Genomic DNA, 14819 nt, shown 5'->3' on the forward strand with positions numbered 1-14819 from the left:
TTTATAGCTTATATCTATTATTATTATGATATATTCATGTTTTTGAGTTTTCTTTCTTTGCATAATATGTTTTTACAAGCTTCCTTATGAAATGATTACGTACACCAATGTGCTTTGTCCTTGCATGAAAGATTGGATTCTTTGATGGGTTATGGGTTCCCTACCCTAAGGGGTCAGGTCAGTCAAGAGAGAAATAGATGTATAGTGACCAGTAAATAATCGATATAGTTATTTATGTCTTGTTTATTAGGGCAAGCGACAGTGATCAGCTAGCGAGTCAATTAATTGATAATGGGACTAGTGCTAATTTATGGGATTTGATGGTATCCAAACCATAGGGTATTTGGTGGTTGCTACACAGGTTGAAATGATATAAACAGAGCTAAGGAGCCCTTACCTAAATAGTTATATTTGATTGAAACAATAGTACGCCGATTTTGTCTAAAAAGACCTTACCTTAGAGTGAAATAGGTTGATCTTATTCCATAATGTAGATATTATGTCTTATTCGCTTACATGAGTGGGGCCATAAAACGATCAGTTGCGTAGGGAAATTGGGGCTTACTGGTCATTTCAATGGCTTTTTGAATTATATGAGCAAATCTTTCCCTGTAGGTGAGGATCAGTTGCGGGAGAAATTGGGGCTTATTGGTCATTTCACTGGGGTTTGAAAATATCCCCACAACAATTCCTTTGAAGCTACTAGGGATGCTAGGCTCTGTCTGCTAGGGGTGCTAGGCTCTCTAGGAGCTTGCTATTATGACCTCTCTATTTTCTATCCTGCTTTCTTCCCTTACTATCCCCTATCCTAGTTCTTGTCCTTCCTTAGGTCCTCCCTTAGACCCACCCCTATGACCTACTAGTCCATACCGCTTTCGCTACTCAAGCCACCCGGCTATCGTACGTTGAGCTCACCTGTCTTAGAGTCAGTGTATATTACAGAATCTCCACTTAGACCTTCGCTACGGGGTCAAATGAATCTGGGAATGGATCTTTTTATGATGCCTCTATCTCCACGCTTAGACCTCTACTGCAAGGCCTTTTACAGGTCAATTTGATTACTAGGAATCTACACTGAACGAGTAAGACTTAGCCACCTTTTAGAAAACCTTTCCCGTAGTTTCAACCAATGGCACGTCTCCTACTCAATTTCTGCCTACGGATATAAGTTCTTTGGTAATGACTCTAAGGTGTAAATGAATTGATGCACCCATTGATGAGTTTGAATGGCCTAAGCTTTCCACTGCGCCTCACAACCATCCACATGGTCTCAAATTGTGGCAACATTATAGAGGTATTGGATCCGTCAGTCGTTAGCATTACCCTTAAATCTGGTCAAAAGCATACATGTCGTCTTACTGCATCCTCCCAATCCTGCAACTCTTCCTTATGTGTTGCCCACCATCTTGTGGGGGTTTAAGCCAGTGATAGATGTAAGCAACCCGATGCTCTGGCACAACCTGTTCCTCCATTCAAATTACAAAACTTGCAGCATCCATTGTACCATCAAAGCATGGTGGATATTTCATCTCATTGCATATCCACCCGCATGCTCGTAGGACCATATACCACTGAGTGGACCGCTCATACTCTTAGTTCTGCCACATGGTAAACGCAACTTCAAAGTCTATCCCAAAGGAACATATACTGCGCCAACTTCACTCACCATCTGTGGTAGTATTAATATAGCCTTCCCATTGCCTGGTGGTCAGATTGTACAGCTTATCTAGGACACCCTCGTCCAATACTTATTCCAATGGCTCCATAAAGAGCTAACCTAGCATGGGATCCAGCGACTGAACAACTCAGCGGCCCTCCCTTTTCAAAGACATCCACCGCTAAATTCAATATAGCATAATTCTCAAAATCCCAATCAATTCCCAATAGTGCCAGATATGGGTCCTTATCATCCAGGATCTCAATGACTTCAAAGTCAACATAGTTATTGACCCCATCCAAATCGACTTCCATCTATTCCAACTGTCCAATATGTCTGTCAGGCTACAGCTGCCCATTAGGATTGTGAAAAGGTGCATATCTATAGAAGCAGGTCTATAGAAGTACCATTGAAGGAGTTATTTCCAAGCGCTAGTTATGGAACGTACTTGGTCATGCCGCTCTTCATCATCAATCGAGGACCGGCAGGGTGCGTAAGCATGCTCGACTAATAAGGAGAGGGGCTCGACCATAAGGGAGAGGAATTCTGATCCTTATTCATGCCCCAGCGATGGACCTCTGGTGGAGCCGACAACCAGGGAGAAAAGCTCTCGATAGAATCGGGTGGAGTAAGAACTAATCATTGACATACGTATGTAGCACATCGAGCAGGTTCTCTCTCATCCCCAGCCCCTCTGTCTCTTCTAAAGGAGCCGCTCCGAAATGACTAGCCCCATACCTAGATCGGGTATGTCACGTAAACCTGCTGCATGTCATTATGCATTCATTCATTATATAAGTAATTACGCTTTAGCGGATAATGCTGCTATTATATATGTAATTATGCAATTTTGAGAGATCGATTTTGTTCATTACTAGGGATAACGAGTCAGAAGTCCAGAGCAGAGAAAGCGCGTGAAACACATTGTCATATATGCAATTACCGCAATGGCAATGGGAGGGGAAAACCCCATACTAACTAAGGACTGCGATTGAGACATCGATAGGCATTGAGAGAGACGCGTACTTTCACCCATACGAACCACCAACTGGCCCTTGTGTCTAACATAGAATTGCCGTAGAGACCGTTTTCATGTTGATCGGACAATCCAATACCCGGCTACACAAGTGGGTTTACTTGGACCTCAATATTCGATCGATTGATTAGAATAGTCAATCCTCTCTTTTCATCAACTGTCTACAGGTACAACGAACAACATCGATGGGATCACCATAGCATATTCCACTAGCGAGTTTCTGTAAGTCTTGCCGTGGGGTCCTACATCTATAGATGATGTTGCAGCCCAGATATCAATAGTAGGTTTGATCATCCGCGGTTTACCAGCAACAGTAGACCCCCTATTCGAGCTCGGATCCTGCCATGGCTTCAGTTACAGATTGATGCGATGGACCGGTCATAGATTTATAGCCCGTACAATCATCACAGATTCATAGGCTGGTCCACCTCGGCCAGCACAGATAGGCTGGTAGATCATCACTTTGGTCCGTACAGATAGAGGGACAGGTAGGGTTAGGCTATACACCAAGAACATGCTATCCCACCTAGGCTTGATAACCCCTGTGCACTAACCCAGAAGACACGGAGGGTATAGAATACCATATATACGTATATCTCTATATATCTTCCAGGAAAAACCAAAACACATGGTTCAAAACAATTTGAGAAATTCGGGGTATAAGTCAATTAACTCCGTTAGGAACACCAAGAGCCTATAATAAGATTCCCGTGTTGAACTAAGCCTTTACACAATCCATGCCCATGAGAAGTCAAGCATCTACTGCTTTGTATCCATATCCCACTCCACCATACACTCCCACACCTCTTAATTAGGTGCTACCTACTCCTGCTTCAATGCCTACATACTTAGATGGTCAGGCAGTAACCCAGAATGTCTTTAGCTACACCACTCACACAACTCCCATAGTAAATCCTAAAGTGGTGCCCCCATTTATTAATGCCAATGTTTGTTTTTGTGGTTACTCCTCAAGAACAACAAAAGATCGCCAAAATCCCTAATCCTAATCCCGAATGGGATAATATACGGAAAATGGTACAGAAATGAAGTAATGACATGCTAAACAAAGGCAAGTTCCTTATAACCAACCTCAGCATACTACTACCAAGCAGAACTAGAACTTCCATTTCCAAAGGACTCAGAGGGCGCTTTCCTGTAATCGGGGAAGGACAAATAATGGAATACTAGACCTAAGAATTGAGGTGTTCCCCCACCCTGCCAATAATGCAAACTAGGCAGGAACTAGTAGTTCAGGAGCCTCTGTAAACTTAGCACATCTTGCTCTACCTAGGTGGTGTAGAATCCATGCCACTGCTCAACATGGAGAGTAAGATTGTAAGGTCTGCATTGGAGATAGTGAAAAAGGAGATGGAAATTTTGGAGTTAGTGCTGAACAATGAAGACATTATCGTATTTATGCAGAGCGAAATAAGCTTGGTTATAATCTTATCGAAGACCTTAATAAAACAAAGTCCAACATATCTCTGTTTGAGGTAGCACAACTAACAGATCAAAAAGATTGATTTCTCGAAACTTTATCTGCCCGAACCAATAAGGATACCAACAAGGCTTCAGAGGCACATATGGCAATCTACAAAGAAAAGGTTCCCCTCCCTTCCTTTTTACAATTCGAATTGTTGGAAATCATTTACACAATTGTCTTGTAAGTTCTGGTACATTAGGAATTGTGATGTCCTACTCAGTTTGTAGACTGCTAGGCCTGATTCCAATGCAATCCAATTGAAAGGTGGTACAATTGGATAAAACTGAAGTGAATGTGGTAGGAGAATGAAATAGAGTTGACATTCAGCTGGCTTTTGATCCCAGGATCCAGCAATACATTGACATTCAGGTGGTGGACATCCCTGATGCTTATGGCACACTTCTCAGTCATTACTGGTCATGCACTCTAAATGGATATATGTCCACTTACTTTTCCAACATGTGGCTCCCATGGTGTCTTCTTGCAAACCAAATTAGAAGAGAAAGGGAACCCAGACTGAAGGAGATCATTACTGAATACAACAGGGTCAACGAGATTCTGTTCATAGAGCCTAAGCTCATGATTGATACAATAGAAGTAGGTAAGGAAGTGAAGAACGAGGTACCTATGGAGTGGGGCTGGAATAGAATTGACTAACCCCAAGGGTAAATCTTACTTAGCGGCTTTCAGATTGCAATTTCCCTGTACTTGCTCTTCGCTTCTTTTTCTATGCATAGCTTTCCTTTCTAAGATCCTTCTATCTATAGAAAGAAGATAAAGGAAGGTCAGGGAAGGGATAACCTTCGTAAGATGTGATGTGAGGTGTACAGATGTCACGCGTAGGTTGAAAAGGTTGACGATTGAATTGATTCATAGGAAGGCCTATCGGCCTAAACATGATATGTTTTTTTTAACAGGATCGGTTATGGTATATTCATTCAAAAAGAGATATATAAATTATGAGATACAAAATATTTGCACATATTAGGGACGAAGGGTGGACAAGATTCCTTTATCCATTTTTCCTTGCTTTTACATATATCTTGTAACATCCTAACTTTCCTACTACATTGAGCTTGTATATTCTAATATGTTGTTGGAGAAGAAAGGAACATTTGCTATTCATATCTAACTAATGAGAGAATCAAGAGAAAAAAGATAGGAGAAGTAGTTTATGATAGTTCTAACATTGGTTGTTTCTTTCACTCTTTGTTAACGGATTTTTCCTCATTTTGCTTGATCCCGCTGCTACGATCCATTAAGTTTGAGTTTTTCCCCAATTTCTTGCATGGTCTGAAGATCATTCTTAATGTGATGACAACAATTATTGATCTTTTCAGTGGATTTCATGAGCTCGTTATATTGGTAGTTGAGAAAACCAATTTCAGTTTTACATCCTTCCACTGATTGTGCAGAGACCTGATCTAGTCCAACACCACTTTGATTGACTTGCAGTGAGTGCAACATTAGCCCGGATCCATGGGGAGAGGAACGGGGGGTCAGAAGAATAAGGAGGAGCAAGAGAAGAATAAGCGTTGCAGAGAAAAAGAGGGAGGAGAAGGGAAGGCCCATAGAGAGGCAACGAGGAGATGGGAGGCCCGCAAAATGGGGGAGGGAGGGGAGATGGCACAAGAATAGAGAGATAAGAGAAAGAGAGTTGCACATAGAAAAGAGGGAAGGAGAGAGAATTTAAGGAGAGAGAAGGCTCGAGGAGGAGAGTGAGAGCCCAATGAATCATCATACCTTTAGAAATGATGACCGAAAGAGACAGAGGAGGCAATAACGAGGGAGGTCTCATATCAAATTTGGAGAAGGAGCTTTGAATGATGGATATTTAGAAGAGATAATGACAACAACCAGCCTTGGGAAGGAGACAAGATTTGGAGTTTTCTGAGAGCGAGTTGTACATGTGAAGGGATAGAGATTATGGGATGGATTTGATAAAGATTTCCTAATTTATTATAGCCTCTCCTTATGGCCTGATGTAAGCTTTACTTGCAAGATCATTAGCTATCTTGTTGTTTTCCTTGAAGACATGGAAGAAAGAGACCTCTCCTAGATTTTTCAGGAAATGTTTGGTTTGAGATATTATTTGAGCAAGATCAGAATTCTTGGGCTTCTTATTCTTGACCATATGCTGGATAAGAATAGCAGAGTCACCAATTATAATCGGATTCATATAAATTCCATTGTTAAGGATTTGTGATCCCATCAAAAAACCATAGGCCTCCGCCTTATTATCTGACTCAATGCCCAAGCCCCACTCAAATGTGATTGAATTTGATCCTAAATGATCAATTATAATACCCCCAACTCTTGCATATCCAGGATTTGACTTAGAGGCACCATCAAAGAAAAGATAGGGCCTCAAGAGAAATTTTAGCCAAATTAATAAATCTCATTCTTTCAATCAAACCTTCTGATTCTCAGTTCTGTAAGGAGTTATTCGAGGAAGGCAAGTCAAATTTCGTAGACGATCTAGAACAAATTTGAGCCAAAGTTTTTCTTCATGTTGAAGAAGATTGTCATCCATTTTTTTTCCCATTTTGGTAGGATAAATTCCGTTGCTAGGCTCCAAGTTATGGCCAAGATTTTTCGAGCTTCTGGCTTAATTATTTGAAATATGAACTTATTTCTTGTTAACCAGATCTTCCAGCAGAAAAAGGAAGGAAGACAGGTCCAAAATCTCTTCAACATGTTCTTTTTTCTAAAGAGTAGGGGTAGTTGGAGTTCCATTTAGCAAAGAACTACAACATGATATGTTGCCAACATGTTGGAAAAAGTGAAAAAAAATTAATAAAAGTCTTTGATACATTTCATATCTTATGCAAATTTACAATATTTCAATTGAAAATAGTTTTATATACATTTTATAGCTTATAAATATACAATATTTCAATTGAAATTTGATGGTTTTTCCATGAGTAGCTTATACTAATTTACAAAATGATGGAAGAAGTGATTTTTTTATTTTTTTTAATAAAAGTAAAGTACTAGATACTTTTCTTTCCATACATAAATCTACACTATTTTAATTATAAATTGATGGTCTTCTAATGAGTGGCTTATATTATCTACCTCTGCCTTGTTGTTGGTTCCTTTTGCCCCATTCCAGTATATAGAGAAATGTTGATATTTTTTCATGACTATGAAAACCCCACATGCGCATATACCATTTTGTGTCGCCCCATCAAAATAAGCTTTTGGGAGATTCATTTGGCTTGTTGTCTGCTCCTTTGATTTGTCCAATTTATGCTGAGAAACCTTGAGAGGGATGGAGTTATATAGAGAGATGATGTTTTCAAAAATGGATCCAAAAGATTCCTTTCTATTTTGGAACAAAGTGTTGTTTCTCCATTTCCAGATAGACCAAAACACTAGTTGAGGAATAGGTCTCCAAATTGCTTTCTGGTTCCTCTACCAATACAGAGCTTTTTTTAGTGAAGGATGCAGAACAAAATTGAAACCAAAATAAGTAGCAAGGTTCCTTTAAAGCTGGTGAGAGTGAATGCAATGCAGAAACATGTGAATGTTGTTTTCAACCTCTGCTTTATAACTTAGGCATATACTAGGACCTGACCAATTCCTTTTTTGCAAGTTTTCCCACGTTAGATTTTTGTTATGAAAAACTAACCATGAAAAAATGATGATTTTATGAGGGCTTCCAGTTTTCCATAAAGATAAGGGAAGAATGTGGCCATGTCCTTTCCTCCATACACCATCCAGATTAGAGTATCCTCGGCTTTAGTTCTACAAATCCCTATGTTCCTTATAATCCACTGGATCTGAGTCCACTGTTGAGCTAATGAATCTTTTAAGCCCAATGACGAAGCAGATTTCCAGATGGAAAAAGGCCCCTGCCAGTCTGAGATGAGATGATTCCATGTGAAAAACCCCTTTTGATGGAAAAATTCCATTAGTTGTCTTGATATATTTATATCATCTCCCCCACCTGATATAGGGTCAAGTCCAATAATTACCTTATTTCCTGTTTGAAATCTCCAGGCCAGGTTCTGTAGGAAAAAAGATTGAATTTTCCTAAAACTCATCCAGATGGCAGAACCGTGAGAAGACCCTATCGATCCCTTCTTGTACCAAAACGAGATATCTCTACTTGCCATATACTTTTTCTTAATGGATCTGCTCCATATACTGTCCCCAAACATGCCTTTCCATAATGATTTTCATAGCAATGCCCTCCCAAAAGTCCGAAGATCCATTATTCCCCATCCCCCCTAATTCTTAGGAAGGGTAAAGTCAGATAGTTTGGATAGGTGACATTTACTTTTCTCCTTATTTCCTCCCCATATAAAAGTTGCAGTTATTTTGTTTAGCATATGAATGATGCTGGCCGGTAAATGAAATAGGTGAGCCTAGTAAACTGAAATCTGAGCCAACACGGCTTGTGCCAAAACTGCTTTGCCTGCTATGGAGAGACACTTATATTCCCATTCATTTATCCTTTTAAAAAATCGGTCTGTAATCCATAGCCAATCTGATTTTGAGTAACCCACTGGTTTTAGATGAAAACCCAAGTATTTCATGCCTTCGCTTATGGACTTTGCTTCAATCTTGAATAGTTGAACCAGGTATTCTATAAATTCTCTATTAACTTCTCCATGATAGAAAGAGGATTTCCTATCATTTATAAAGAGGCCCGTAGCTTTTTGGAATTTTTCCAAAATCTCATGTAAGCAATTCCAAGTAAGCTGACAGAGCATGCCAAAGATCAAGATGTCGTCCACAAACAAGTTATGTGATATGAAATTTCCTCTGCTGATCATCAGTGGGCGACATCTTTTTTCCATGACCGCTCTTTTGATATGAAGGCTTAATGAATCCATAGCTAAAATAAATAAGAGAGGAGATAGAGAACAACCCTGCCTCAGACCCCTAGCAGCAGAGAAAAAAGATGATGGTAAACCATTGATGATGATAGCATAATTTACTTCTTCCACACAAGCCATTATCCAGTCTGAACATTGAGAATTTAGGCCAATTTTTATGAGAAGACATCTTAAGAAGCCCCAGTCTAGGTAGTCATAGGCTTTCTTGAGATCAATTTTCAGAATGGCCGCTTCCATTTTTTTTGTATGCATCGAATGCAGGCTCTCCTGAGTGCTTGCAACCGCCTCCAAGATATTCCTTCCCTGAAGAAACCCATGTTGTTCCTGAGTCAAGTATTTGGATAGAGTACCCCTAATTCTTCCCACAATGATTTTGGATATGATTTTATAAATGATATTACACAAAGATATAGGCCTATAATCCAAAAACGAGCACGTTCCCATCTTTTTCACAATGAGAGATATGTATGTAGAAGAGATGTTCTTGTGAATTTTACCCTTTACTCTAGATTCCTCTACCATACTCAATATTTCATTTTTCATTAGATAAAAAAAAAAATGCAAGAAAAACTCGATTTTCCATCTATCCGGACGTGGACTTTTGTCTTTTTTGAATGATTTCATTACCATCAAGAGCTACTCTTCAGTAACAAGTTGAAAAAGCTTATCATTTTGCTCCATGTCAAACATAGTAGGGAATAAGTCAATTCCTAAAAGAATATCCTCTATCCCACAGTTCCCATTTTTTTGTATGCTTTTTCAAAAAAAATTACTGCCTCTTTTGATATGTCTTCCTAAGAGTGAAACAAATTACCCTCCTCATCTTTTATCTCCCAAATAGTATTTCTTGCCCTCCTGGAGTTTGCAAATCTATGGAAAAATTGTGTTTTTATCGCCTTCTTTTAGCCATAAAGCACAACTTTTGAGTCTCCAGGTCGTTTCTTCAATGGCCAATAAATTATGCTTTTTCCTTTCTAGCTCCTTGATATGACAGTGTAATTCTAGAGAAATAGAATTATCTGTCAATTTCGCAGTTGTTCTATCCAATTCAAATTATATATCAGACAGTGCTTTTCTATTCAAGATTATCTTTCTGGCTTGCCAGTCTTTAACTTTCTTTTTAAGAGTCTCAAGCTTACTCAAGAATGACATAGAGGGAGAAGGATGGTCTAGAGAAAGATTGCTCTTCCAATGTTTCAGAATAAGATCATTAAATTCAACATCCTCCAGCTAGACTCCGTTAAATTTGAAAGGATAACCTTTTCTGAAACCTTGATTTCTCTATTGAAGTGAGATGGGTCTGTGATAAGAGATGAAGCATTTTATTATATTCGAGATAGGGACCCCTAGACGATTCAATAAACTGATATGAATTAGAAACCGATCTAATCTTTTTGCAATATAAGCTGCTCCAGTTCTACCGTTATCCCAAGTCGGTTCCATCTGTGCAGGGCAAACATCCACAAAATTTTGCTGCAACATAGCCTCTTTTATGGATCCTGCCAGCGGATCATTCTTCCTTCCACATCCCCAAACCTCGTCTGAGGTCAAAGTAAAGTTTAGATCCCCAGCTATCATCATTGATTCTATCTCCATAATTTCTGAAGTGAGGAGACGGTTCCAGAAGGAAGACCGACCCTAAATTTTGCCTAAAGTAAGATGCCCGCAAAACATCTGAAAGCCCTTGCCGAAATCCAAATAGGATCCCATAGAATAGCCAACCCCCCAGATTGACCATTTGCCTCAGTAGCAGCAATATGCCACAAAGGAAACATACGTCTAAAATATGATATGGATTCAGGAACTCCATTCATGGTCTCCTGAATGAGAAGAATCTTGGGCTGAGAAGACAAAAATAGATCCTTTAGGGCCAAGAATTTATGGTCTGCCCCTAGACCTCTAATGTTCATAGATAGGATGTGAATCATGAAGGCCTATTCCCGGCCTGGCTTGCTCTAAGAGGCCCGTTATCAGCAAGATCAATGATAGGAATGTCAATTAGGGAGAGGTCACGGAAATCAATCTGGGAATTATCATTCCTGCCTCGAAAATGCCTACTACCTCTGTTTTGCTTTCTTCTAACAGTAATATTCCTTGCAGAGGAAGGACTAATAATAGGGGGAGGATTATCAGGTTTGTGGATAGTGAGGGGATGCAACTCAAGTGATTTTTTCCTCAAAAAAAAGTCTAAATCACTTCCAACAGAGTTTATGGGAGATGAGACAGGTGAATTTTGAGGCGTGACAGAGATACAAGGTGCCTTCCCTTTAGCTTCAAATGAAATTTTTACAGGAGATGGAGATGAAGATGGGATGTAAGTGATATGAGAAGTAGATGGAACATCAAGAAAAGGAGGAGAAATAGGTAAAGGGAAGCAGAGACCTTTATCAACAGCTGGTTCAGGAGGATACGGAATAGGATTAAGATGATCTACTCTCTCAGCAGAAGAAACAGCTCTCCGGATATTGATAGCCGAGGATACTTTCTTCAAAGGATGAGGTTTATGGTAGGGTAAATGCTTATCATAATTCGCCTAAGGAGACCCTTCCTTTAGAGATAAACTTTTAGACAATAAAGGAGAGGAGATCTGTGAGGATGATAACTGAGACATACCTGAAGGAATATTCTTTCTGATAAACTGAGATTTATTGCCTCCATTCCCATTCAGATCTTTGTTCCAGTGATTAGTGAAGAAATTATCCTGCCGATTTTTCTCTTTAATTCTACCACCCGGACGACGAGGACAATTCCTTTTTAGGTGTCCAGTTCTATGGCAAGCAGAGCATCTAAACGGGACCCCCCAGAAATCAAGTCTTTGATGTATATTTAAGTCACCCCAGAAAAGCTCAATATGATCTAGAAATCCACCTCTATATTCTTTCTCTATTAATATCCATGCCACTCTCTTGTCCTTTGCCCCAAGACACTTTGGGTCAACATAAACAAATTTTCCTATAGCATTACCGATATCAGTAAGCGTCTCCTTCGTTCATAATTCAATCGGAAGGCCCGGCAGCTTCACCCAAATAAGATTGTTAGACGGGGTGTTCAACAGAGGATTATATCCTATATACCATTTATGAAGGGCTAAGAAGCTTTTACCATGAACCCATGGAAGGGTCCGAATAGCTTCCAAATCTTCAACGCTTAAAAAATGAAAGCTATACCAGTCTTTCATGAGCTTGACTATCGTGGGAATGTATCCCAATAAGGAATTCCATTTACTGTCGAGCCAATTCCTCATCTGCTCATCGTCCATTTCTGGAAAATGCCAACGACCAACCAGCGCTCGTTTTTGAAGACTGGCAATTCGGTCCGAGAGGAAAACACTGTCCAGGTTAATAGCCTGGGGTGGCGGAATAGTTTTAATGGGACGTTGGGATTGTTTGCGATGCGGGAATTCATACCCTCCATCAATCTGATCACGCCAATTGAAATAATTCCCACCACCTTTCGACACACATCGCATGTTTTTGTGACCGCCACCTTTTCTCTCACATGCCGGCAAGGATGATGGAGAGATTATTAAACCTGCCAGTGTGGATTGCTGTCCACATGGGCAAAAGGATCCCCCATGGATTGATTCAACTTATATGGTAGCTCGCACCATAGCGGACATGTTACACTCATCCGCTATGATTTCCATAAGACCAAGGCTCCCAGATAGACGTCAGCCACTCTGATCAATGATGTGAGAAATTTGATGAGCGGATTACAAGGATGTGACCAGAATTTAACGGAGCTTGATAGAACCCAGTACGATTCAGATCAGGAAAGAAATGTCCACATTATGGGAAATATTCCCATAACCTGGACACTGACAAAGAGGAATGAATCTGGAAAAACGGAACTCAGCCTTCCCAAAAAAGGACAAGTCCTTAACTACTTTCGCTAACAAGATTAAAAAAGCAATGACGTAAGCGCCCGAAAAAGAAAGGAAGGAGCTTCCTACGATGAAAAGAACGACAGTGAGAAAGGACAGATCCCAAGGAATTATCCTACCTAAGCCAACGTCACTGAACCCCCCGGTCCCGGAAAAACGGAGACTAGTAAGAAACCGACCCCGGAAAAACCAGAAAGATGGAAACAAAGGGTTTTGCCTTCAGGTGATAGTTCGAGGATTCAAAGGGGAGATAACCAGAGGGAACTGCCATCGGAGGCAAGCCGAGAAAAGTCGCATGGACTCTTAAAAAGAAAATTAATTTTCAGATTATGAGAAATATGGAAGTGATATACAACAAATGTAACATCCATTGCATTTGCACCACCAGTTTCCAATTTTGAAACTAAAATCTTTACATGGCCTAGATATAAAACAAAACTCTGATATCTTAAAGATTGAGTTGAGAAACTTTGCTTGCTTAATGAAAAATGCTTTTATATCCTCAAATATATTGTTAAAACAAAACAATGACGTATGCTAATCTCTAATATCAGCTCAGATTTGTAAAAATGAAACATCAAGCATGCGCCATGATAGATTTTTCCATATATAATAAGCTTTTCGAAGCAACCAGGAATTAACTGAGGATATGGCTTACCTCTTTACCACGAAGAAAGCCGCGACCGAGCCTCCCCAAGAACCCACACTCCCTTCGTACATTCTCGAGCCTTCATCAAGAGTAACAGTTGCATATCCTTATGCAGACCAACCAATACCAGAAACAAGTGATATAGACTTAAAGAAACCCCAAATCTGATGTCGAAACTCAGGAAACATAGTGAAATGATGATAGATTGAATGATATCAGGTTACCCCTACAGGCTTCTGTGCAGATTAAAACAGACCAGCTTTCCCTGAAACAAAATGGCCCAGACTATGCTGTACATCTACAGGTTCTCTGGGGCTATTAGGGGAGAGACTGTAAGTGGAACCTATACTACAGGCCTAAAATGGACACTGAAAAAGAAAACGTAAGACCTCAGTCGACTCTATGAGGCCTTCAGGAAAATAGGGTCGAAAAAAACCAAGAGCAAAAGATCAGTCCAAGAAGAAGAAAAACACCATATACTAACAGGGACGAAGGAGGCATAGGTGATGTCTGAGGGAAAATGACCCGACTCGTTCATGCGAAAGGCATGCATGACCGTGTGATGACCAGGTGTTTCATGGTCCGAGAGCCTTCCCCGAAACAACTGCTACGTGTCCAAAATAATTATTCCAGCCTGGTCCCTAGTTACGCCGTAAGGCGTTTCCCTTTGAAAAAGACTACCCTGATTGCCACTCTCCACCATTTTTCACCGTTGATCTTTGTGTTAGACGATTGAGGCATTATTCACCGTCCACGTGAGTTTTGCTGGTTACCGTTTTTCATTGGTTATACAGTGTAACGCCTTTTGTTGGGGCTTAACTTCTTGTTCATTTTTAAATTTGAGTTTCCTGAAAATCGGAGGAATCCTCGACAAATTGCACGCCAATAAACTGAAAACAAATGAATTTGAAAAGATGGGGACCGGAGTCGATCACGAGCCTATGACTACAATACGGAAGATTCGCAGCAATTCAGATACGAGTCAGGAGAGTCAGGGATTCTGTCATCAAGTAAAGCAAGGCAGGGGGATGCAGATCACGACGATCGTGTTTTTTCCCTCTATCTGAATTCAACCACCCCTCCCTTTCGATCTCCTACTCTTGGCTTGCCCACAATGGGTTTTACAGGGTTAAACAAGCAATTACTTTCCAATTCTGCTTAACCCAAATCAATTAAATTACTTTCCAATTCTGCTTAACCCAAATCAATTAAATGTAGCTCTCCAGATCAACTATGTCTTACCATCTCCGTCCCCGTCCTTTTC

The 14819-nt window shown here is 40.1% G+C and overlaps 1 protein-coding gene across 1 annotated transcript in view; it reads right to left on the bottom strand.

The window, feature by feature from the left end:
- The window catches only part of LOC149148541 (uncharacterized), a 263172-nt gene extending 248971 nt beyond the window's left edge, over positions 1 to 14201 (bottom strand). Inside the window, 1 exon segment of the mRNA XM_089442207.1 lies at positions 13565 to 14201. The gene's annotated coding sequence lies outside the window, so the exon portion shown is untranslated.
- Between the last annotated feature and the right edge of the window lie 618 nt (positions 14202 to 14819).

The sequence above is a fragment of the Pinus tabuliformis genome, chromosome 9 (assembly GCF_031772625.1).
Source record: "Pinus tabuliformis cultivar Carrire ecotype Pingquan chromosome 9, CPIR1, whole genome shotgun sequence".
Lineage (NCBI taxonomy): Eukaryota > Viridiplantae > Streptophyta > Pinopsida > Pinales > Pinaceae > Pinus > Pinus tabuliformis.